Here is a 25,377-nt window from a genome sequence, read left to right on the forward strand (position 1 = left end):
CTCGCTGCGATGCAGGAAGAGTTCGACACGCTCCAGTGGAACCGTACCTGGCAGCTCGTCCCTCGGCCGCCCCGTGCCAACATCATGATGGGCAAGTGGGTCTTCCGGCACAAGACTCGTCCAGACGGTACTCTCGAGCGCTATAAAGCTCGCTGGGTGGTTCGGGGCTTTCGACAGCGCACGGGCGTGGACTTCACCGACACATTTGCCCCGGTTGTTAAACCGGGCACGATCCGCGCCGTTCTCTAGCTAGCCGTATCTCGCGCTTGGCCTGTGCATCAGTTGGATGTGTCCAACGCCTTCTTGCACGGTCACCTTGCTGAGCAGGTGTTCTGTGAGCAGCCCACCGGCTTCGTCGACGCCACGCATCCAGATCATGTGTGCTTGCTCTCCCGTTCTCTTTACGGGTTGAAGCAGGCACCTCGGGCCTAGTACCAGCGCATCGCCGCCTTCCTGCAGACGCTCGGATTTACATCGACTCGCTCCGATGCGTCCCTTTTCGTGTATCATCACGGAGTTGACATGACCTACTTGCTGTTGTACGTCGATGACATCATTCTGACGGCATCCACTGTCGCGCTCCTCCAACGGCTAACTGGTCGTCTTCACGATGAGTTTGCCCTGAAGGACTTGGGTCCCCTGCATTACTTCCTTGGCATTGAGCTGGTTCGACGGCCCGATGGGTTCTTCTTGCACTAGCAGCGCTACGCCCATGAGCTTCTCGATCGAGCTAGCATGCTTAATTGCAAGCCCGCTCCTACGCCCGTCAACACCAAGGCCAAGGTTTCCACTTTTGAGGGTTCGCCTGCCTCTGGTGCGGCCTTCTACCGCTCCATTGTGGGTGCTTTGCAGTACCTGACCCTGACGCGCCCCGACTTGTAGTATGCTGTTCAGCAGGTTTGTCTCCACATGCATGCTCCGCGCGACTCCCACTGGACTCTGGTGAAGCGTATCCTCCGATACATACGCGGCACCCAGTCTTTGGGACTTACGCTGACAGCCTCCGCTTCCACCAACCTCGTCGCCTATTCTGATGCGGACTGGACCGGCTGCCCGGACACACGGTGCTCCACCTCGGGGTACTGTGCCTACCTTGGGCCGTCCCTGATCTCTTGGTCCTCCAAGCGACAGCCCACTGTGTCCCGCTCGAGTGTTGAGGCTGAGTATCGAGCAGTGGCTAACGGCGTTGCTGAATACTCTTGGCTCCGTCAGCTGCTTCAGGAGTTGCTTTGTGATGTTCACAAGGCCACGCTCGTCTATTGCGACAACGTCTCCGTCGTCTACCTCTCCGCTAACCCGGCCCATCATCGTGGAACGAAGCATATTGAGCTCGATATACACTTCGTTCGTGAGCAGGTGGCTCTTGGGCGCATCTGGGTCCTCCACGTGCCGACGGCACAACAGTTCGCCGACGTCATGACGAAAGGACTGCCTACTTCTATTTTTGAGGAGTTCAGATCCAGTCTTTGCGTCTCCGACGACGCTTCGACTGCGGGGGGTGTTGAATATATGGTTCGTGCATGTATATTGTATAGCCTGGCCCACCTCCTAGTCTTTGTATAGTTGAGGTTGTGGCCCACCTTGTACTCCATATATACGTGCGTTATGCACCGATCAATACATCGTGAAGCATTGCCAAAACCCTTGTCTCCAACAGTGACCTCCATGTTTCCCTTTTCAATGTAACTTATTTCTGGTTCTTTTATTTTCGTTTTTGGCCCATTGGGCCTTTAGATCAATACCAACACTTGCAAGCATGAACTTCCTATAATTAATAATCTGTCAACTGTGCAGTCCAGTATGTAATTTTTTGGATTCAAAGGAACTGACTTGCATGTGGCATTTCGTATCAGCCTTAATTTTTCCGCCCTCTCCCTCATATATATGCGTAGTTTGTTTTCAATTTTGTTACCTAAATTCAAAGGGCACGCTGGTATGCAGACGAGGCGAAGCTGACCACGAACGAGTGGTACTTCTTCAGCTTCCGCGACTGTCGGTGGGAACGACACCTATGGGATCACAAGAATCCCTACTACGGTTGCGGGGCGCGGGGTCGTGAGAAGAGTGGATCAAACAGATAGCACACGGTTCGTTTATCCAGGTTCGGGCCGCGGGGATGCGTAAAACCCTACTCCTACTTTGGTGGATTGTATATCTGTGTTCTTGAGCTAGCTATGGGGCGTGAGGAGCTCCAAAAAGCCGAATCCTCCTCCTGGTCACCTCGGGCCTCCTTTTATAGGAAAGGGGGTGCCACAGTAGCACCAGGAGGTGGAAAGGGAACAGTGATGCGAGGTTATCCCTTGCATTACATGATAAGGTGCATTTAATGCGTCTTGCCCAGGTGTCCTTGCTTTATCGGGGACGGGGGAGAGCCCTGTCTCGTCCGTCGCCGCTCCCTCTCGCGTCGACACGTGCCCTGGCCAGCGGCGCCCGCGGTGCCATGTAGGCAGGCAGGCAGCTGAGGTGGCGCAGTGGTGGGTCTCCACGAAGATCTGCATGCCACCACGCAGGTGCCTGCCCAGCTAGTTGGGTCGGCAGCTGCATGCAAACGGCGGTGGAGGTTTGACTGGCGTGGGCTTGATGGTGGCCTAATGGGTGTTTTTGGCAAGGGCCTTGCCGGGGCCCCGGCAAGGGTCTTGCCGTGGTGCCTGCTGTCATCTCCGGCAAGGCTCTTGCCGGGGCCTTGTGGTCCTCCTTGGCTGGGATCCCGCCAAGGATCATCATCTTCTGAAGGGTGTATCTGATCTCGAATGTCTTCACAAAGATCTGCATGCCACCACGGGGATGTCTCCCGAATCCTTGCCCCATGGGGGTAGTAGACTCAAGGGTGACTCACTCCGTAGGTGTGGGGCGAGCTGCCACGGCAAGGGTCTTGCCGGGTTTGCTAAAACTGCCTCCCGGCAAGGATCTTCCCGGGGGGGTCCGCTTCGTCCCCTTTGCTCTTTGTGGTCTTGGTCTTGGCGTCGTTCTGCTTCTCTTGAGCTTCGTCCTTACCTTGGCTCACCTCCCTTGCCTTGCTTAGTGTGGTGGTGCCCGTGGCTCAGACTGCCCGTGCACAGTTATAGGGGTACAAAAAGTGTATCCCTCTTTTTGTACACCGACAGGAGCCCCCGGGCCTGGGCCACACGTAAGCGCAATCGCGTCGTTGGTCTAGGCCCAAAAACGGTGCGTGGGCAGGCGGGGCGGTTTTTACCGCGGTAAGTCTCTTTGCGCGCTGCGCTTCCCATGCTTCCCGCGCGTGGTGGCGCGTGGGGAGGCGTGTGTGACGTGGGCGGCATGCGTGGGGCTGAGCTCTGCATGCATGCATCATGTCGTAGTAAAGGGGGCGGTTTGCGCCTTCCCCATAAACGGAGGGAGGCGTGGAGGCGCAGCCCATTTACTGAACAGGGCCGAGGCGTGATCTTCAAGGCGTCCACTACCCACGATCACGGGGCGGGGAGAGGTCGCATCACCCGTCGCCTCGGTCCTGCACGCCTGCTACGTGGCTCTCATGCGCTTGGGGTGGTGAACAGTGGAGGTGGGAAACCGGGCCGCCCCGGGCTGGGGCGGCGGGTCGGTCCCAGTTCCCTTCGCCTTTCGCGTCTTGATTGGCTGAGCGGGGCGGCCGAGCCCCCACCCCGTTCCTCTATAAAGAGCGGGAGGGGGGATGGCGTCCCACATTCCTTCATCTTCTCCTTCCTTCAGCTTCTGCTCCCCCCTTCCATCCGTCATGGAGAAAGGGAATCCTGGTCCTTCAACAGTGGCGGCGAGGGTCGCCGCTCGACAATGTGTCCCTCCTTCTCCCGCACCCGCGGTGGCAGAGCCGGCCGCGAGGGGAAGGGGGAGGGGGCGAGGCCGAGGCGGTCGGGGAAGAGGAGGACGGGGCGGCGCGCCGGCCTCGCCTCCGCCAACAGTTCTTCCCCCTGTGGAGGGCCACGTTGGGGATGACCCTTGCAAGTTCTTCGTCAGGCTACGCCGGTCGCCTCACCGTCACCTTCGTCTCCCGACTCCATTCACGCGGGAGATGGAGCTGGATCTGCCGGAGTTGTTGTGGCTGCACATGAGGGGTTGCGCGATCAGTGGCACGCGGGCCCACGTCGATTTCCCCGCCCCTCACGTGATGTATCTCCGTCGGGGATGGAAGATGTTTGCCCATATCCACCGCTTGACGAAGGGGCTCACTCTCCATTTTAAGCTGATGGAGGGTGGCCTTCTCTCCGTCAAGGTCTTCGGGTGCTTTGGGACCCGTGCAAGGTGCTGCATGGAGAGCTCTTCTGATAGTGAAGACTCCTCCTCGGGCGGGAGTGACGAGGAGGACAGCGGCAGCGAGGACAAGGGTAGTAGGCGACAGGATGATGGGTCCGATTAGGTGTCGGGTGCCGCTCCATGCGGCACCGGCGACCCCATCATCCGCGTCGCCGGCTCCCTGAACTTCCCGGGGTCGTCTCCTTGGGCGGCTGGCGTTGGGAGGCTGCGGAAGAGGAAGAGGGCGGGTGGCAAGGCCGTCAAGTCGGAGTACGCGGGCACCGATGCCTTCGACGCGTGCTGACGTCCTGCCGCTTCGTCTTCGAGCTTTGCTTCCGCCGCCGCCATCACCATCCAGCCTTCAGACGACCAACGAGATGTTCTCTTGGTGTCTTCTGCCACCCGTAGCTCGCCTAGGCGCCCCTTTTGCCATTTTCGCCTCCTTGACCTGCCTCCTGAGGAGATGGACAAGAAAGGGATTACAGGCACCTTATCTCTTTTTAGTTTGTAAGCCTTCGGGCCTTAGCTGAATTTAAAACTTGTAATCCCATCATTCATGTTTTTCATTCCCTATGGACTGTACCTGAGTGGAATGTTTTTAATGAAAAAGGGATGCTTGCCGGGTCATTCGTTTGTGGGTAGAACCCACGACAAGGAGTAAATCCTTGATATCTTCAAGATAAACATTTCCTTGCCCGGCAACAGGCCTTGCCGTCTTCCCACTTCGCTCGACCTTCCTCACGCCTTTGGCAGAGGTAGGGATGAGGCGGGTTCTGGCTCCTTGTTTCATCGTTTCGCTGCCGCGACTACGACCAAACTTGGCCCCAGGAACGAGCCCTAGGGCCTAGAGTTATGGGAGCATGGTAGTTTAGGGGAAAACGAGGTTTCACATACCTCAGTCCATAATGGAATGCATGATAAGGGATGAAGAACTTATCTAAAGATGCAGCCCCCGGCAACTCTGGTTCGCCGTGGGTGAATCTTTGCTCTTGCAGCCCCCGGCAATGCTGGCTTGCCGGGGGCTAGATGCTGGTCCATTCATCTTCTTTTCCTCCCCAAGTGGTTCGGCACGGATATCCGTGTGTCCTGTGAACCAAAGAGGACAAAAGAAAGACAAAGAGACGCACACTCGACCTCTAAGCTAGGGGTTAGTCACCGCTAAGCACTATCAACCCTAACCAAGTACGAGACTCGACCTAGCATGCATGCTATAACTTAGGGTGCCAGCGCTTCATTTATTTGTGCTTAGGGTCTGCGCCTGGCTTTGTACAAAGGGTTACATGCATCATCGGCAATGCTTGTACAAAAGGTGGCTTGCCGGGGGGCCCGGCAAGCCGCGCCTCACGGGTAAAACTTGCGAAGATGCTCAATGTTCCAGGAGTTACTCACTGGAACGGCATCTTCGGTCTCCAGGCTGACTGCGCCGGGCCTGGTGACTCGTATTACCCGATAAGGGCCTTCCCACTTTGGCGTCAACTTGTTGGAATTCTTGGCCGATTGAACGCGCCGAAGGACAAGGTCGCCTTCCTCAAGGCTTCGGGCATGAACCTTGCGGCTATGGTAGCGGCGCAAGGCTTGCTGGTAGCGTGCTGCTTTCACAGCCGCCCGAAGACGATCTTCCTCAAGGAGCATTGCGTCATCTTGCCGCAGTTGCTCTTGCTCAAGCTCATCATAAGCGAGCACTCGAGGTGACCCGTATATGAGTTCAGTGGGGAGAACTGCTTCTGCCCCGTATACCAGGGCAAAAGGTGTCTGGCCGGTGGCTCGATTTGGCGTCGTCCTGATCGACCAAAGAACCGTCGGCAACTCATCAATCCAGCGCCTTCCACTCTTGTGCAGCCTGTCAAAGGTCTTGGTCCTTAAGCCTCGCAGTACTTCAGCGTTTGCCCTCTCAGCTTGACCATTGCTTCGTGGGTGAGCAACGGAAGCGAAACAGACTTTGCTGCCGAGGTCTTGGATATATTGCATGAAGGTGCGGCTTGTGAACTGTGTGCCGTTGTCGGTGATGACCCTGTTGGGTACACCAAAACGGCACACTAGTCCCTTGAAGAACTTGACGGCTGACTGAGCTGTGACCTTCCTCACTGCCTCCACCTCCGGCCACTTTGTGAACTTGTCGATTGCAACATACAAGTACTCAAAGCCCCCGACAGCGCGGGGGAAAGGGCCCAGTATGTCGAGCCCCCAGACCGAGAAGGGCCAGGAGAGAGGAATGGTTTGAAGGGCTTGAGCTGGCTGATGAAGCTTCTTTGAATGGAACCGACACGCTTCACACCTGGTGACTAGTGTCGTCGCATCCTGGAGGGCGGTGGGCCAGAAGAAGCCTTGCCGAAATGCCTTGCCGGCAAGGGCCCTTGACCCGATGTGGGACCCACATATGCCTCCGTGTATCTCCGCCAACAGCTCCAGTCCTTCCTCCCGAGGGATACACTTCAATTTCACACCGTTCGGCCTCTTTCTGTACAGGACGTCATCGACGAACTGGTACATGGTAGAGCGACGGGCTACTTTTTCCGCTTCTTCCCGCTCTTCAGGAAGTTCCCCTGTTTGGAGGAATCGGACGGTATGTTGTGCCCACGCTAGAGCTTGGGGCTCGACGGTGAGGACTAAAGGCATTTCCTCCGCTATAGGAGCTGCTGTCTCGACGGCAAGAGCTTGACGCTCCGCCGGAGCTAGCCGTCCCGTGGCGGGCTCAGTGTCCCTGGCAACATCCTTGCCGGCGGCTCCGGGGAGCTCGGCGGGAAAGTACTTGCCGGGTCCTGATTTCCTCCTCTTGTTCTGCTCTGTTGATGGATCAACGGATGGCTGAGTTAGCTGGAGCACAAAGGTACCTGGTTCCACAGGTAGCTTGAGGCCAGCGTGTTTTGACAGGTAATCAGCGATATCGTTCTCCGCTCGGGGAACGTATTCAGCCTGTATACCGTCGAAACGCTCTTCCAGCTTTCTCACTTCATCGACGTAGGCCTTCATCAACGGGCTCTGGTAGTCCTTGTTGACTTGCTTGACGACGAGCTGCGAGTCGCCCCTGACGATGAGCTTCTTGATTCCGAGGTCCGCCGCGATCCTAAGACCGGCAAGCAGCCCTTCGTACTCTGCCGTATTGTTTGTTGACACCTCCCTGGGGAAGTGCATCTGGATCACGTACTTGAGGTGCTCTCCGGTGGGCGCGACAAGCAGTACGCCAGCCCCGGCGCCGTGTAAGGAGAAAGCTCCATCAAAGTACATGATCCAACTGCAACTTGCCTCCTTGCCGGGGAGAGCAGTCTCTTGGGCTTCTTCGTCAGGCGTTGCGGTCCATTCTGCAATGAACTCCGCCAGGACTCGGCTCTGAATCGTCGAAGTACTTTCAAACTTGAGGCCAAAGCTGGACAGCTCCAGTGCCCATTCCACAATTCTTCCCGTTGCATCTGGATTGTGCAATATCCGTTGCAGAGGGAGGCGAGTGACGACAGTGATCTCGTGTGCCTGGAAGTAGTGACGCAGCTTCCTCGAGGCCATAAGAAGGCCGAAGAGCAGTTTCTGCACGCCGGAGTACCTTGATCTAGCCCCCTGCAGGAGGGAACTAACAAAGTAGACCGGGTGCTGCATCATTTTCTTCTTCGGCGGCACTTCAACTGGCTGTGTCGTCTCTGCATTGGTGGTGTCGGGCTCTGTCGCTGCCATTACCTCGTCGTCAACCTCTCTCTGCGCCACTAGTGCGGCGCTGACCACCTGGTTCGTTGCCGCCAGGTATAGCAGCAACGACTCCTGTGGCCTAGGCGCAACTAGTATTGGCGCGGAGGAGAGGTACTTCTTCAAATCTTGCAATGCTGCTTCGGCTTCTGGCGTCCACTCCATCGGGCCCGCCTTTTTCAGGATCTTGAAAAAGGGAAGGGCGCGCTCGGCAGACTTGGAAATGAATCTGCCCATGGCGGCGACGCAACCAGCAAGCCGACGCACATCCTTGATTCGCTTGGGTGCTTCAATCTGCTCTATAGCTTTGATCTTGTCCGGATTGGCCTCTATCCCACGCTGTGACACAAAGAACCCGAGAAGCTTGCCGGACGGGACGCCAAAGACGCACTTCTCAGGGTTCAGCTTGAGATTGATCTTGCGCAGGTTTGCAAATGTTTCTTGCAAATCCGGTATGAGGGTTGCCCTGTCCTTGGTTTTGACCACTATGTCATCCATATAAGCTTCCATATTTCTATGGAGCTGGGGTTCAAAACCAATCTGGACCGCCCTTGCAAACGTCGAACCAGCACTCTTCAACCCGAAAGGCATCCGCATGAAACAATACGTACCACATGGGGTGATGAATGTTGTTTTCTCTTCGTCTTCTCTTGTCATGAAGATCTGGTGGTAGCCGGAGTAGGCATCGAGGAATGACAACAAATCACACCCAGCTGTGGAGTCAACAATCTGGTCGATGCGCGGCAACGGGAAGGGGTCCTTAGGACAAGCCTTATTGATATCTGTGTAATCAATACACAGCCTCCACTTCCCATTAGCCTTGCGCACTACGACCGGATTGGCCAACCACGTTGGATGGAGCACTCCTCTTACCAAACCCGCTGCTTCCAGTTTCCGGATCTCCTCTGTGATGAACTCTTGTCGTTCCAAAGCTTGCTTTCTGACCTTCTGCTTGACGGGCCGCGCATGAGGACAGACAGCAAGGTGGTGCTCAATCACCTCCCTGGGAACGCCGGGGATGTCAGAAGCTTGCCATGCAAACACATCGACATTCGCCCGCAGGAAGGTGACGAGCGCGTCTTCCTATTTGTCGTCAAGGGTGGAGCTTATGGTGAAAGCCCCTCCCGTGCCGTCCTCATTGACAGAAACCTTCTTGGTTCCCGGCGGTATGGCCCTGGGCTTCTTGTTTCCGCCGGTGGAGCTCTCTGGCACGTCCTCGACGGGAGCGCTACACTCCGAAGAGGTGCGCTTGCCGGAGTGGGTGTCCGAGGTCTCACCGGTCTTCTTCTTCTTCTTCCCTCCCGGGGTCCCAGCGGCAGGAGCAAGTGCCCTAGTGGCGGCAGCTGCTGCAACTGCTTGCTGGTATAGTTGGTCAGCGCAAATCAGCGCATCTTTCTTATCGGAGGGGATGGTGATGATCGTCACAGGTCCTGGCATCTTCAGGGTGTTGTAGGCGTAGTGTGACGCCGCCATGAACTTGGCCAGCGCTGGGCGGCCAAGGATCCCGTTGTAGGGCAAGGGGATCTTGGCAACATCAAACACGATCCTCTCCGTCCTGTAGTTCAGATCGCTTCCAAAAGTCACGGGCAGCGTGACCTTTCCCTTAGGTTGGCTTCTTCCCGGGTTGACCCCCTGAAACGTGCCCGTCTCCTCGAGGTCTCCATCAGGAATCTGCAGTTTCTCGATCACGGCAGGCGAGATCAAGTTCAGACCGGCCCCGCCATCGACTAGCATCTTTGTCACCTTGAGGTTGCGTATTGTTGGTGAAACCAACAATGGCAAGCACCCGACCGCAGTAGTGCGATCAGGGTGATCCTCAGTGTCAAAAATGATAGGTGTGCTGGACCACTTCAGCGGCCTTTGGGCATCAAACGACGGCTCTGCCGCTGTAATCTCTCGCGCCCACTGTTTAAGCTGGCGGTGAGAAGTATGCAGCGAGGCGCCGCCGTCGATGCACATGGCCTCTGTAGCTTTCTGAAACTCTTGGTCGCCGGATTCGTCGTCCTCTTCGTGATCGTCGTCTTCTGGCTTTTTGTCACGGCCCCGGGCGGGCCTCTCCTGTTGTTTATCCTTGCCGCGACGGCCCGCCTGGCCGTCACGCTTCTTGCCGGACCCCTCAGCACCGTCTTGGCCCTTCTCCTTGTCCCGCCTCTCATATTCAGCCCTCTGCTTCTCAGCGAGGAGCTCAACCTGTCGGCAGTCTTGGAGAGCATGGCCTTTGGTGCGATGGATCTTGCAGTATCGCTTGTCGGAGTTCCCTGGCTTCTCGGCAACCGCCAAGGCCCGGCAGGCGACACATCCGGCAATTTCCTTGCCGGGGTCATCTGCCTTGGTTTTCTTGGTGGAGCCGGTGTCACCAGATCCCTCGACGGCAAGCACGGCTTTACCTTTGCGCTTCCTGTTGCGGCGCCGGCCCTTCTTCGCCGGGGCGGCAGTATCTTCATCTGAGGAGTCGGTTTCCACGCCGGCGTCTTCGCCGGGGTACTTCCTTCCCTCTTCAGCCCGGGCACATCTGTCAGCAAGAACATAGAGTTCTGCTACATCTTTCACCTTGTTCATTGCCAGCTCTTCGCGCATCTTGCGGTTACGCACGTTCTGATGGAACGCGCTGATGATGGCGGCAGGGTGAACATCAGGGATATTGTACTGTATCCGGCTGAACCTCTGTATATACTTGCGGAGACTCTCGCCTCCCTTCTGGGGAATGACGTGCAGGTCGCTCGCTTGGCCATGGGCTTGGTGGCCTCCAGTAAAGGCGCCCACAAACTCATGGCACAAATCCGACCAGGAGGAAATAGAGTCTACCGGCAAGTGCATCAACCATGACATGGCGTTGGGTTTAAGAGCCAACGGAAAGTAATTCGCAAGCACCTTATCGTCGCGGGCTCCGGCAGCTTGCATCGCAATGGTGTAGATGCTGAGGAACTCGGACGGGTGGGTCTTGCCGCTGTACTTTTCGCCCACGTCAGGTTTGAAGGTGCGGTGAGTGGGCCACTGGAACTGCCGCAGCTCACGGGTAAAAGCCGGACAGCCTACCTCGTAAGGTAGGCCTCCAGGGCTCTCCGGTGCCGGGTGGTTCACAGCAGGCCCTGCTCGCCTGTCTGACTGGTGGCGCGCTCCGCGCCGGCGCTCGATAGTGGTTCGAGCGTCTTCATGTTCTCGTTCCCGAAGGACTTGGCGCTGGTCACAGTGGGTCCGCGGGTCGGACGACGCTATGGAGATTTCGTCGCCCGCAACGTCGCGACGGGCTGGCGTCCGCGGTACCGGGCGAGGAGGAGGCGAGTGCACCGTGGTCGCGGCGCCGCCGGCTTTCCTGCCACTGGTGCGTGGGACTCCGTCGGAGCATCGACCCGGGGGCTCCACCGGACTCGGTTCGTCTTTGTTGGCCACCGCAACAAGGCTTCGGATAGTGGCTCTCCATTCGTCGAGTTTCCCCATAGTGGGAGGAAAATCGAGGAGCAACTGCGCGCGCGCCAGGGCTTCTGCTGGCGTTGGTGGCAGCGAAACCTTCACGGATCGCGACGCGCTTCGACTTCTGACCATGTCAGAAGGAGCTCTATCACGACCCCGCGGTTGCATGCCATCTTCACCAGCGCCTCGGCGAGCGGGCAGGTCTTCTACCTCCCGGGAGTGGCGCTAGGGGCTCTTCCCGCGGCAACGTCCGGGGTCTTCAGCGTGGTTGCGCCGTTCGTCGCGCGCCGCTTGAGAGGAGCGCGCCGTCGGCGCCGGCGTGGGAGTCTTGGAGGCCCTCGCATCGCCTTCGGGCGGGGCGGTAGCGATCTTGGAAGGCCCCGCGCCACCCGCGGAGGGCCTGGCTCCGTCTTTGGATTTGGCGGCGTGCGGCCCGTTACCAGGCGCACGAACATCGCCGCCTCCCAAACTCCGGCTGCTGGGACGGTGTTGGTGTTCGCGAACGGCGCCCCGGGTCCTTTCTGCGACCGGTCCGCTGCTCGCCCGCGTCGGGACGGGATGTCCGGCTTCCGACGGGCCAACCGCCACCGTCGTCTTCTTCTTGGGCGCCATGACGATGAAGAAGCGTCGAACTAACTGCTAAAGCCGATTCTCACAACTGCGCCCCCTACCTGGCGCGCCAAAGATGTCGGTGGGAACGACACCTATGGGATCACAAGAATCCCTACTACGGTTGCGGGGCGCGGGGTCGTGAGAAGAGCGGATCAAACAGATAGCACACGGTTCGTTTATCCAGGTTCGGGCCGCGGGGATGCGTAAAACCCTACTCCTGCTTTGGTGGATTGTATATCTGTGTTCTTGAGCTAGCTATGGGGCGTGAGGAGCTCCAAAAAGCCGAATCCTCCTCCTGGTCGCCTCGGGCCTCCTTTTATAGGAAAGGGGTTGCCACAGTAGCACCAGGAGGTGGAAAGGGAACAGTGATGTGAGGTTATCCCTCGCATTACATGACAAGGCGCATTTAATGCGTCTTGCCCAGGTGTCCTTGCTTTATCGGGGACGGGGGAGAGCCCTGTCTCGTCCGTCGCCGCTCCCTCTCGCGTCGACACGCGCCCTGGCCAGCGGCGCCCGCGGTGCCATGTAGGCAGGCAGGCAGCTGAGGTGGCGCAGTGGTGGGTCTCCACGAAGATCTGCATGCCGCCACGCAGGTGCCTGCTTAGCTGGTTGGGTCGGCAGCTGCATGCGAACGGCGGTGGAGGTTTGACTGGCGTGGGCCTGATGGTGGCCCTAACGGGTGTTCTTGGCAAGGGCCTTGCCGGGGCCCCGGCAAGGGTCTTGCCGTGGCGCCTGCTGTCATCCCCGGCAAGGCTCTTGCCGGGGGCCTTGTGGTCCTCCTTGGCTGGGATCCCACCAAGGATCATCATCTTCTGAAGGGTGTATCTGATCTCGAATGTCTTCACAAAGATCTGCATGCCACCACGGGGATGTCTCCCGAATCCTTGCCCCATGGGGGCAGTGGACTCAAGGGTGACTCACTCCGCAGGTGTGGGGCGAGCTGCCACGGCAAGGGTCTTGCAGGGTTTGCTAAAACCGCCTCCCGGCAAGGATCTTGCCTAGGGGGTCCGCTTCGTCCCCTTTGCTCTTTGTGGTCTTGGTCTTGGCGTCGTTCTACTTCTCTTGAGCTTCGGCCTTACCTTGGCTCACCTCCCTTACCTTGCTCAGTGTGGTGGTGCCCGTGGCTCAGACTGCCCGTGCACAGTTATAGGGATACAAAAAGTGTATCCCTCTTTTTGTACACCGACAGCGACCGCAAGTAGGCGACAGGATTGCGCACGAACCGTGCCACTAGGTCCGGCTACCCGATACCAGCTCTTTCTCCCACTCACATAAATAAAGGTGGAAGATGAAGCACATAATTTTTCCGGCGCACAAACACCTCCGTCGCATGAACGGCGCCTCGGCCGCATGAACGACCTCACTTTACTAGGCACATACCCGGACGCGGCAACACTCAACAGCTTACCCAGAGGAGCTCTCTCACAGCCGACCGATCGCATACCATGGTCTCGACGGAAACTACTTCATCTCTGGCTCCTAGGCTCGGCTCATACCGACGCTCTTGATCAGTGCATTGGGAGGGGGTTTTATACCCGGCTGCGCAAGACTCTCGTCTTCTACCATGCCCCCCTTAAAACGGCACCAAGACCTGCTGGGTCATGCACGAGTTTTGCATAGAGAACCCTCACTCCCCACCCAAGGCGTGTTCAATTGCCAAGCTCATACAACAGAGATCTGATGTTTTATGAGTTTTTAATTCATAAGCTGTCCCAATATGCATGTTTTCATTTGAATTTTGTTTTTGCAGGAGGACTGGGTGCTGTGCAGAGTTTTCCATAAGAAGAAAGCCGACTAGGAGTATGCCATTGACGACGAACATGCGATCATCGGTAGCATGGCTCGCAGCGTTGCTACTGTGACCGGATCCAACTATGTCATCTCCTTGGCCTGCCATGATCCAGTTCAGTACCATCACTCACCAACGGCGTTGTTCCCCTCCCCAACTACTGAGCTACGACATAATCCTCGACTTCAGCCAGCAACGCCAGGGCGGTGGCAGTGCAATGGCGGGTTTGAGAGAGGGTGCCGGGGTTCACTATGGCGCGGTGCTGATGGACCTAGGGCTAAAGGTGCAGGAGGAGCACTACAACTACAACATCTTGATGTAGACTAGGTGTTGGGGCGCGCCCGTGGCGCGCCTCTTGAGGGGGAGTTGGGCGGTGCTTGGTTGTATTCGCCCCTTTAACACTCTTTTCTATTCTAATTAGCGTTTGGGATGAATGCTTTAATTAAGAAACTTAGCAGCCGAAATAGAAAATATATACTCTACAAAGAAAGCCCATTATGGATCTGAACATGAAACATCTGACTGACAATAGTGCACTTAACATAAGCAACAACATAGGTTTAGCATCTTGAAAAGCATGTGATAAGAGGGCCCAAAAGTAAACCATAGATTATCACAGTATATAGCATAATTAGGAGTGCTTAGTGGTACATTATATTAGATTATATTGACACAGGGGCGGCAACGTCTTCTATGGTGCATCCAGAGGCAGTGCACGGTGACAACAAAGCGGCACATTGAAGTGATCCTGAAATGAAATGCACAAATGTCTCCTTTGCGAATGTTGGCGCAGCAGCAAAACTCAGACCAGTTGGTGGTTATAGTGGCCCTCTTATCAGTTCCTAGCATGATGCGACATTCAGCGAGTAGATTGCCATCTGCAAGTCTGACCATGAGTGTATATCATTGTTTGGATCAATGTAGTCCAGTAGGTTCTCTTCAGTATAGTTAAACTGAAAATACTGGTAGAAGAAAGCAAGTTATTTACATGGACAGAAATTGTTGTGTGATATGGAAGATAAGAGCGTGTTCTATGGATATTAATGATATTAATGGTGATAGCAAAGTACTGTTATTGACTACATGTCTTGAGGACCCAAACTTATGAATGCTGAAGTAAAATGGCTGATGAAAGAGCAAAGAGAAGTCAATATTTCTGGTGTCTAGTTGATGATTTGAGTATGTACAGTCTACTTTTGTAAGATGACTAAACTGCTGACTGTTAAGTAGTATGAACAGAACAGAAATTTTTATATGTTAAGCATGGATAGAACAATAGTATATATGAGAAACTCTGTATGCAACTTCCGTTTGTATCGTCACAAACTTACAGCTGTAAATGTAATTAAAATGCATAAGAAAACAGCATTGTATATTCTGTACAATGGCTGGTGAAGCTCATGAAAAGATTCTCCTCTTTATCATGTGCATTTGTTCGTATTACATGGATGAAAATATGAGATGGAAAAGACATCAACCTACAATAAACCTCTTCCAGATTTAGTACCAACTTAAATACAAGAATGAAGAGCTGGTCTAAAAGAGAGTGCCAATTCTAAGTTCGTGGAGAATACGTGCATACCCAGTGTACATTGGAGCAACCATTATATATCAATCATGTAAAAAATGCAATCACATACACACACGTTTATTTTCATCAGACAACACAGTGGTCCCATCTAATCAACGATACTTGTTGAGAGAAACCAAGCATGTGAGTGACTTAGTAGCAGGGACAAATAACAGAAAAGGGAACGGCCTGGAGACAAGCAATGTAGATGCTCTGGCGCATGACGTCGATGAGCCCGTCGTCGTAGTCGACGACGGAGCAGCGGTCAATCCAGATGTCGAAGGATCCACGATTGTTATGGATGACGTCGATGTCGTGGCTGCAGCCAACCTCGAACTGGACTGAAATAATTCAGAATTAGTACCGACGACATTTGGCAGCAATAAAATACTAATGCATCTAATTATGATGCCATATGTGGCAAGTAAACAAACCCAAAGCAAGAAGCGTGTTATCATCGGTAGCACGGTTAGTCTCCTCTAGCATCTTAACAATGCAAAGGCAGGCAACAACGGAAAGATGCTCCAGATGTGCTCAACTAATAACCAAAGTAAATATGGCCAATAATATAACCTCTCCCTTTTGGTTTTGCCTTGCATCATGCCAAGATAAGAACATCAAAAGGATGTACCTTTTCTAGCCTAGTCATTGGTGCAGGACTGACGATAGGTAGAAAGCCTCGATTTGAACAACAAAGTATATATTGTGTGGAAAAAGTATACCATTATATTTATATGGGAAAGAAGTTTCCGATGGTACATTTTGTAGGCATATAACTGTTGGGGAACGTAGTAATTTCAAAAAAATTCCTGCGCACACGCAAGATCGTGGTGATGCATGACAACAAGAGGGGAGAGTGTTGTCCACGTACCCTTGTAGACTGAAAGCAGAAGCGTTATAACAACGCAGTTGATGTAGTCGTACGTCTTCACGGCCCGACTGATCAAGCACCAAAACTACGGCACCTCCGAGTTCTAGCACACGTTCAGCTTGATGACGATCCCCGGACTCCGATCCAGCAAAGTGTCGGGGAAGAGTTCCGTCAGCACGACCGCGTGGTGACGATCTTGATGTTCTACTGCCGCAGGGCTTCACCTAAGCACCGCTACAATATTATCGAGGATTATGGTGGAGGGGGGCACCGCACACGGCTAAGAGATCTCAAGGATCAATTGTTGTGTCTAGAGGTGCCCCCTGCCCCCGTATATAAAGGAGCAAGGGGGAGGGGCGGCCGGCCGGGAGGAGGCGCGCCAGGGAGGAGTCCTACTCCTACCGGGAGTTGGACTCCCTCCTTTTCCTTGTCCAAGTAGGAGAGGGGGAAGGAAGGGAGAGAGGAGAGGAAGGAAAGGGTGGGCGCCGCCCCTCCCTCCTTGTCCAATTTGGACTAGATGGGGAGGGGGCGCGCGGCCTGCCCTGGCCGCCCCTCCTCTTCTCCACTTTAGGCCCATGAGGCCCATTAACCCCCGGGGGGGTTCCGGAAACCCCCCGGTACTCCGGTTTTATCCGAAACTTTCCCAGAACACTTCCGGTGTCTGAATATAGTCGTCCAATATATCAATCTTTATGTCTCGACCATTTCGAGACTCCTCATCATATCCGGGACTCCGAACTAACTTCGGTACATCAAAACGAATAAACTCATAATATAACTGTCATCGAAACCTTAAGCGTGCGGACCCTACGGGTTCGAGAACAATGTAGACATGACCGAGACACGTCTCCGGTCAATAACCAATAGCGGAACCTGGATGTTCATATTGGCTCCCACATATTCTACGAAGATCTTTTATCGGTCAGACCGCATAACAACATACGTTGTTCCCTTTGTCATCGGTATGTTACTTGCCCGAGATTCGATCGTCGGTATCTCAATACCTAGTTCAATCTCGTTGCCGGCAAGTCTCTTTACTCGTTCCATAATACATCATCTCGCAACTAACTCATTAGTTGCATTGCTTGCAAGGCTTAGGTGATGTGCATTACCGAGAGGGCCCAGAGATACCTCTCCGACAATCGGAGTGACAAATCCTAATCTCGAAATACGCCAACCCAACATGTACCTTTGGGGACACCTGTAGAGCACCTTTATAATCACCCAGTTACGTTGTGACGTTTGGTAGCACACAAATTGTTCCTCCGACAAACGGGAGTTGCATAATCTCATAGTCATAGGAACATGTATAAGTCATGAAGAAAGCAATAGCAACATACTAAACGGTCGGGTGCTAAGCTAATGGAATGGGTCATGTCAATCACATCATTCTCCTAATAATGTGATCCCGTTAATCAAATGACAACACATGTCTATGGTTAGGAAACATAACCATCTTTGATTAATGAGCTAGTCAAGTAGAGGCATACTTGTGACGTTTAGTTTGTCTATGTATTCACACAAGTATTATGTTTCCGGATAATACAATTCTAGCATGAATAATAAACATTTATCATGATATAAGGAAATAAAATAATAACATTATTATTGCCTCTAGGGCATATTTCCTTCAGTCTCCCACTTGCACTAGAGTCAATAATCTGGATTACATAGTAATGATTCTAACACCCATGGAGCTTTGGTGTTGATCATGTTTTGTTCGTGGAAGAGGCTTAGTCAATGGGTCTGTAACATTCAGATCCGTATGTATCTTGCAAATCTCTATGTCTCCCACCTGGACTAGATCCCGGATGGAATAGAAGCGTCTCTTGATGTGCTTGGTTCTCTTGTGAAATCTGGATTCCTTTGCCAAGGCAATTGCACCAGTATTGTCACAAAAGATTTTCATTGGACCCGATGCACTAGGTATGACACCTAGATCGGATATGAACTCCTTCATCCAGACTCCTTCATTTGCTGCTTCCGAAGCAGCTATGTACTCTGCTTCACATGTAGATCCTGCCACAACGCTTTGTTTAGAACTGCACCAACTGACAGCTCCACCATTTAATGTAAACACGTAACTGGTTTGCGATTTAGAATCGTCCGGATCAGTGTCAAAGCTTGCATCTACGTAACCATTTATGATGAGCTCTTTGTCACCTCCATATATGAGAAACATATCCTTAGTCCTTTTCAGGTATTTCAGGATGTTCTTGACCGCTGTCCAGTGATCCACTCCTGGATTACTTTGGTACCTCCCTGCTAGACTTATAGCAAGACACACATCAGGTCTGGTACACAGCATTGCATACATGATAGAGCCTATGGCTGAAGCATAGGGAACATCTTTCATTTTCTCTCTATCTTCTGCATTGGTCGGGCATTGAGTCTTACTCAATTTCACACCTTGTAACAAAGACAAGAATCCTTTCTTTGCTTGATCCGTTTTGAACTTCTTCAAAACTTTGTCAAGGTATGTGCTTTGTGAAAGTCCAATTAAGCGTCTTGATCTATCTCTATAGATTTTAATGCCCAATATGTAAGCAGCTTCACCGAGGTCTTTCATCGAAAAACTCTTATTCAAGTATCCCTTTATGCTATCCAGAAATTCTATATCATTTCCGATTAGTAATATGTCATCTACATATAATATCAGAAATGCTACAGAGCTCCCACTCACTTTCTTATAAATACAGGCTTCTCCAAAAGTCTGTACAAAACCAAATGCTTTGATCACACTATCAAAGCATTTATTCCAACTCCGAGAGGCTTGCACCAGTCCATAAATGGATCGCTGGAGCTTGCACACTTTGTTAGCTCCCTTTGGATCGACAAAACCTTCTGGTTGCATAATATACAACTCTTCTTCCATAAATCCATTCAGGAATGCAGTTTTGACGTCTGTCGATGTCAAAACCGGCGAATCTTGGGTAGGGGGTCCCGAACTGTGCGTCTAGGCCGGATGGTAACAGGAGGCAAGGGACACGAAGTTTTACCCAGGTTCGGGCCCTCTTGATGGAGGTAAAACCCTACGTCCTGCTTGATTAATATTGATGATATGGGTAGTACAAGAGTAGATCTACCATGAGATCGGAGAGGCTAAACCCTAGAAGCTAGCCTATGTTATGATTGTTGATCTGTATGTTGTCCTACGGACTAAAACCCTCCGGTTTATATAGACATCAGAGAGGGTTAGGGTTACACAAAGTCGGTTACAATGGTAGGAGATCTGTATATCCGTATCGCCAAGCTTGCCTTCCACGGCAAGGAAAGTTCCTTTCGGACACGGGACGAAGTCTTCAATCTTGTATCTTCATAGTCCAGGAGTCCGGCTGAAGGTTTAGTCCGGCCATCCGGACACCCCCTAATCCAGGACTCCCTCTGTAGCCCCTGAACCAGGCTTCAATGACGATGAGTCCGGCGCGCAATTTGTCTTCGGCATTGCAAGGCGGGTTCCTCCTCCAAGTACTTCATAGAAGATTTTGAACACAAAGATAGTGTCCGGCTCTGCAAAATAAGTTTCCACATATTGCCATAGAGAGAACAACATTTACACAATTCTAATCTGCTGATGTATTCCGTAGTGCGACACACCACAGCCAAGCCTTTATCCGAGTCGCTTCATTATCCCACCTCAGCGCATTATGAGAGGCGGTTTCCTTGGCACGTCTTGTCAAAGCAGAGATCGTGTCCCCTTATTCCGGGATTCTCATCAATATGGGCGTGGGTAACCCAACCGCTTCTGGGACTTCTAGATTATAGGCAAGTCCAAACGGACACGGAGAGGACGCTTGATATTCACCCTCTTTATAAAGGGACAAGGCTTTCTACTTTTCCCTCCCATGTTCAATCGAATCCTTCCCCCACCTCAAGCTCAAACGCCCAAGGTCCAGGTCAGGTGCTCCGAACCTTCAGTCATGTCCAGATCTAGCCATCAAGGCCGATGGGTGTCTTCCTCCGTCATGGAAGAAGACATCAAAAAGTTGAGGGAGGCCAGATATCTGACCGCCGAGATTTTGCATCGGCTGCCTTCCCGGGGGCAGGTCGTCCCTTCCCCCAAACCCAACGAGAGCGTCGTGTTCTTCTCCCACTTCCTCTGAGGTCTAGGCCTTGCTTTGGATCCTTTCGTCAGGGGCTTGATATTTTACTACGGGCTAGATTTCCATGATCTAGCTCCGGACTCCTTTCTTCATATCACGACATTTATCATCGTGTGCGAGGCCTTCCTCCGGGTTACCCCCCACTTTGGCATATGGCTCAAGACCTTTGAAGTAAAGCCGAAGATGATCAAGGGGCAACATGCGGCGTGTGGAGGTGCCTCAATATGCAAGATGAAGGGAGCTCCATGGCCCAAATGTTCCATCCCAGAGGTATCTGAATTGTGGCAACAGGAGTGGTTCTACATCACGGCTCCTAGAAGCGCCAAGTGGGCGGCCGCCCCCGTTTTCCGCTCGGGCCCTCCACCACAACTGATGTCATGGATTAGCAGAGGACTGAGCTGGGGTCTAGCCAAGGACGTACCTATGCTGCAAATCCGCATTCGAGATCTCTTTAATGGAGATCTCAGTTTGATTGCGGTGATACAAGTCATGCTGGTCCGTCAAGTCTAGCCTTGCAAACGCCGGCCGCTTCGCTTGTGGGAGTTCAATCCCAAGGGACCGCGTGTCATTCAAAATTTCCTCGGCCTGACGCACGAGGAGATGTACAAGTCGTTCTTCGGACGTCAAGTGGAGTGTCCGGAAATCACCGAGGATGTGGGCCTGAGCAGTATCCGTGCCGCCGAACAGGTAGGGAATCTTCCGGCCGAATATACTATCTCTCACTTGTTACGAAGTTATCTCTGAGAGTTTGCTTTTTGACCCGGACTGGCTAACAAGGCGAAGCTGATCCGGTGTTCGGCCCCCCTTCCTAAGGGTTTGGAAAATCCGGTACTGGAAAAGATGCTCCAGGTCGCACCCTGCCCGAAGCCCTTGAAGGAAGATACCGAGGAGGATAATACGGGCGGACGCGGGCCCCCAACGCTGCCCATTCTAGCCGAGGGAGCGAGCGTCTTCATGAAGGAAGACGACCGGGGGAGGAAAAGGACCGCACCCGGGGGTTCGGAAGCCGAAGCTTCCAAACGGGAGAAGAAGTCTCCCACAGAGGGTCTTACCTTAGGGGGCGCTATTGCCGCACAAAGTCCGCGGGGGGATCAATTCTCCCACGAGTCGTAAGTGACCCGAAATACTTTAATAGTACAGATACGCCATCTTTTTCTACTGAGAAAGTAACCACCGCATATATCTTTGCAGTTTGGGCCTTAGCCTCTCTCAAATGAGCTTGTCTTCGGGGGATCTCCTTCCAGAGATGATGGAGAGTGAAACGCCTCCTCCGGACTCCTCCGCTCCAGAAGCGGGTGATCCTGAAGTGTCGTCGCGGAGGGCTTCTCCAAGTCCGGTGAGGCCAGAAAATAATCCCGTTGACCCCCGAAGCTCCCAGTGTCCGGTTCCCGAAAAGAGCAGACAAAAGAGTCCGACACCGTCTAGTGTGCGATCAGATGTTCTGAGGGAGTTGGTGGGGCGAGCGGCCATCTCAGACGAACACCATGTGCTGATGAATACGGTGATGGAGAGGATATCATCCGCCGAAAGCGGATCGCATGAAGCTTTTATGAGTCTACTGACAGGCTTTGAGGTACGTAAAAGAATGTATGATAGTCCTGCACATGCTAGGTGTGCCCTGTGTAGATAATAGCCCCTGAGACTCTGGTTGTCGTCAGAAACGACGACAAACAGAGGATCATATTCCCAGGTAATAACCATACTGCCTTTATGTGCAGGTAATGGAAGCTCCGGTGGCTAGCCGGACGAGCGAGTTTGCCCATTTAGAACGGCAGTTGGATGCAGTAGACGCCGACATCGAGCTTGTTAACAAAAGGCTTGACGAGGCACAGGGTAAGTGTCATTATCTGGTAAAAGCCGCATAGTAAGAGCAGTATGAAGCCAGTATCTTTAATATGTTATGACTGTAGATGGAGCTGCCACCGTTGAAGCCTTGCGGGCGGAACTTGCCTGAGCCAAGGAACAAGCAAGGTTGGGTAATGCGGCTGCTTTGAAGGCGGCCGAAGAGTTGCGAGCCGAGAAGGTCGCGCATGGCGAGAGCCAAGACAAGATGGCCAAAGAATTAAAAGCCGCCGCCGACCGTTGCCGGGTTCTCAAAAAGGAAAACCAAGCGAAGGCATCGGACCTTGAGAAGGTTGTTGCGACGAGAAAGGACCTCCGCTCTGCTATGAGGGCAAAGAAGGAGGAGCTGCGGGAAGCCGGAGATATTGTAGCCGGGAAATCCTTTATGTTGCGGAGGAAGTTCGGAGGTCCATGATATGCTCCTCTGGATCGGCTGTGGAGTTCGGAGGATGTATACATGGATTTGGCGGCGAGCGCTGCCGATGCGGCCAAGTATTTCCAGGGTCAGACAGACCATGAAGTAGACCGGCTGTTTTGGAGACAATTTCATTCTCCCGAGCGTCCACTTTCATTGAGTGACCAATTGGCCGAATGGGCCGAACTAAATAGGTTGTCCGGACTCTCCATGACGTCTGCTGTGGATCAGCTATGGCCGGAAAGGTCAAAACCGAACTCTTATTTCGGCTTGGTGCAGCAGTTCCTTGACGTGGTGCCACGCATTGATGCGATGAAGAGGTCGGCGTGCATAGAGGGCGCACGGATGGCCTTTGCCCGTGTTAAAGCATACTAGGCAGAGATGGATGCTACCACCGTTGCAGCGCGGGATTCGGCCATAGGTCGAAGGGCTGCTGAGCACTACTTTAAAGAAGTTCTTGAGGGTGCTCGTTTGATAGAGACCCAGTGCTCAAAAAATATTATGTTTGAGTGATATGTAATCTCATTGTAAGCGAAATGCTTTTGTAAATTTTTGTAAGGCTATTTTTATACTTTTGCCTGAAAGTAATATGATGCCTCCTATGCGGCTGTTTATGTATACATGTGTATAACCTGAAAGATTGCAGTCGTCGGCTTCAACCCTCACACATATAATGCGGAGGTGCTCGCACAAACACGCGTTCACACTTAACCCAACGTCTTGGTCCTATTAAGGAGGTGATAGCGGAGCGAGCGAGGCAACCGGACTATAATGCTTTAGCACTTTCACTTAGCCATAGGAGTTTGACAGGGGGGCTACTAGATAGCCCCTGGTGGCTCCGCACTCTCCCGATCCCGGGGTGCGTACATGCCTGGCCGGAAAATGGCCCTTCATTAAGGCGGAGGAATTCTAACATTCCGACAGGTCGTCGAGTGGTTGACCAGTCTCACGCTATATCATGACAGTCAGTTTTCGGCTTTCTCTACTGAGGTGCTCGTCCGGATGAACCAGGGCACAATCGCAGTAGTTCTCCTGGTGCTACCTTAGCCGGTAAAGCGGAACATAAGCCACCAAAACATAGGAGCCGGGCAAACCCAACATTTGACCAAAGACAATGATTCGGAGCTGATGCATATAAGGCCGAACTCGCGACGCCGAACACTCCCTAAGGTATTTGGTCTTAGTGGTATAAACCGGGCCTAAATAATGGCCTTTGTAAGAAGCCCCTTCTGTCGAGGGACGGGCATTGTTCTGGCATGGCCACATGCCAAGACGTCAGCATCCTTTGGTGGAGATGTATCAACAAGAGACAGTAAAAAAGGTTTACGCAGGGTCTTAATCTAAAAAGAATCCTTGGAACGGGTCCCTGCTGCACGTCTGCGCCTGTGTCTCCGTTGTGCCGTATCCTGGACGGGTGTAGCACGATGATCGTCTGTAAAAGAGAGGAATTTAGGTGAAAAAGTTGTCGTGCAGAAGGATAGTTTTTTAAAGAAACCATGCATAATTCAAGATGAGAAGAAATTGCCACTTGTCTGCGCGCGTTGAGCCCCTTGTATTGACAAATAGGGGTGTGACTGTTTATAGCGGCGCCGGAATCGATTAGTTGTGTCTGAGGTCTTGACGACCTATTGGATGCTTTCGCTGGTCCAGGCGCCTTTAGTGTGCGGCTGCCAAGGCAGCCTCACTCTCTTCAGCGCGCAGAGATTGCTTGATATTTCTGTGCACTGCAATGATGCCACGTGGACCGGGCATCTTAAGTGTGAGGGAGGCGTAGTGTGGTATTGCATTAAAGCGAGCGAACGCTTCGCGTCCGAGCAGTGCTTGATAGCCACTTTGAAACGGAGCGATGTGGAAAGTTAGATGCTCGCGACGGAAGTTATCGAGGGAGCCGAATATAACTTGTAGTAGGAGGGAGCCCGTGCAACGAGCCCCCGGGCCTGGCGTTACTCCTTTAAAGGTAGTATTGCTATGGCGAATTTGTGTTGGGTCTAACCCCATCCCGCGGATTGTATCCTGATATATTAGGTTTAGGCTACTGCCACCATCCATCAGGACTCGTGTGAAGTGATATCCGCCAATTACTGGGTCTAATACCAAGGCAGCCCATCCTGCGTGCCGGATACTTGATGAGTAATCGCGATGGTCTAAAATGATCGGTTGAGACGACCAGTGGCAGGACCTCGTGGTTACAGGCACTTGGGTATATTTTTCTGGGGGTGCCGTGTTGTTTTTTCCCTTGATCACGTGTAACACGCTTACTGTTTTGACTTCTGGTGGAAATTTCTTTTGTTCCCCCGTGTCTTGCTTGGGAGGCTCGTCCTCGTCTTCACTTGGCGTATCCTCCCCCTTGTGTACGGCGTTGAGCTTGCCGGACTGCTTGAAGACCCAACATTCTCTGTGGGTATGATTGGCTGGTTTACCAGGGGTACTATGGATCTGACATATTTGGTCCAGAATTTTGTTGAGGCTGGATAGTTCATCCCTGGTGCCTTTAGGGGGCGGGTTTTGACCTGGCCGAGAGCTTTTGAATCCGACATTTACTGCCGTGCCCTTCGTGCGGTCTTCTTTATTCCGGTGTTTGTTATTGCTGTTGCACCATGATTTCCCGTTTCCATCTCTAACTTCGGATGTACTGGGGTCGCTGGTGCTGCATCTGGCTAGCCAGCTGTCCTCACCCGCGCAAAAGCGGGTCATGAGGTTTGTTAATGCGGCCATCGTTCTTGGCTTATTTTGGCCAAGGTGTCTGGCGAGCCATTCATCACGGACGCTATGCTTGAAAGCCGCTAAGGCTTCGGCGTCCGGACAGTCGACAATCTGGTTCTTTTTAGTAAGAAACCTATTCCAAAGCTTTCGGGCTGACTCTCCGGG

The 25,377-nt window shown here is 53.1% G+C and overlaps 1 pseudogene; it reads left to right on the forward strand.

The window, feature by feature from the left end:
* Nucleotides 1-9: 9 nt before the first annotated feature.
* Nucleotides 10-14,030, forward strand: LOC123129790 (protein ATAF2-like; annotated as a pseudogene).
* Nucleotides 14,031-25,377: the final 11,347 nt, after the last annotated feature.

This window comes from Triticum aestivum, chromosome 6A (assembly GCF_018294505.1).
Source record: "Triticum aestivum cultivar Chinese Spring chromosome 6A, IWGSC CS RefSeq v2.1, whole genome shotgun sequence".
In the NCBI taxonomy this organism is placed as follows: domain Eukaryota; kingdom Viridiplantae; phylum Streptophyta; class Magnoliopsida; order Poales; family Poaceae; genus Triticum; species Triticum aestivum.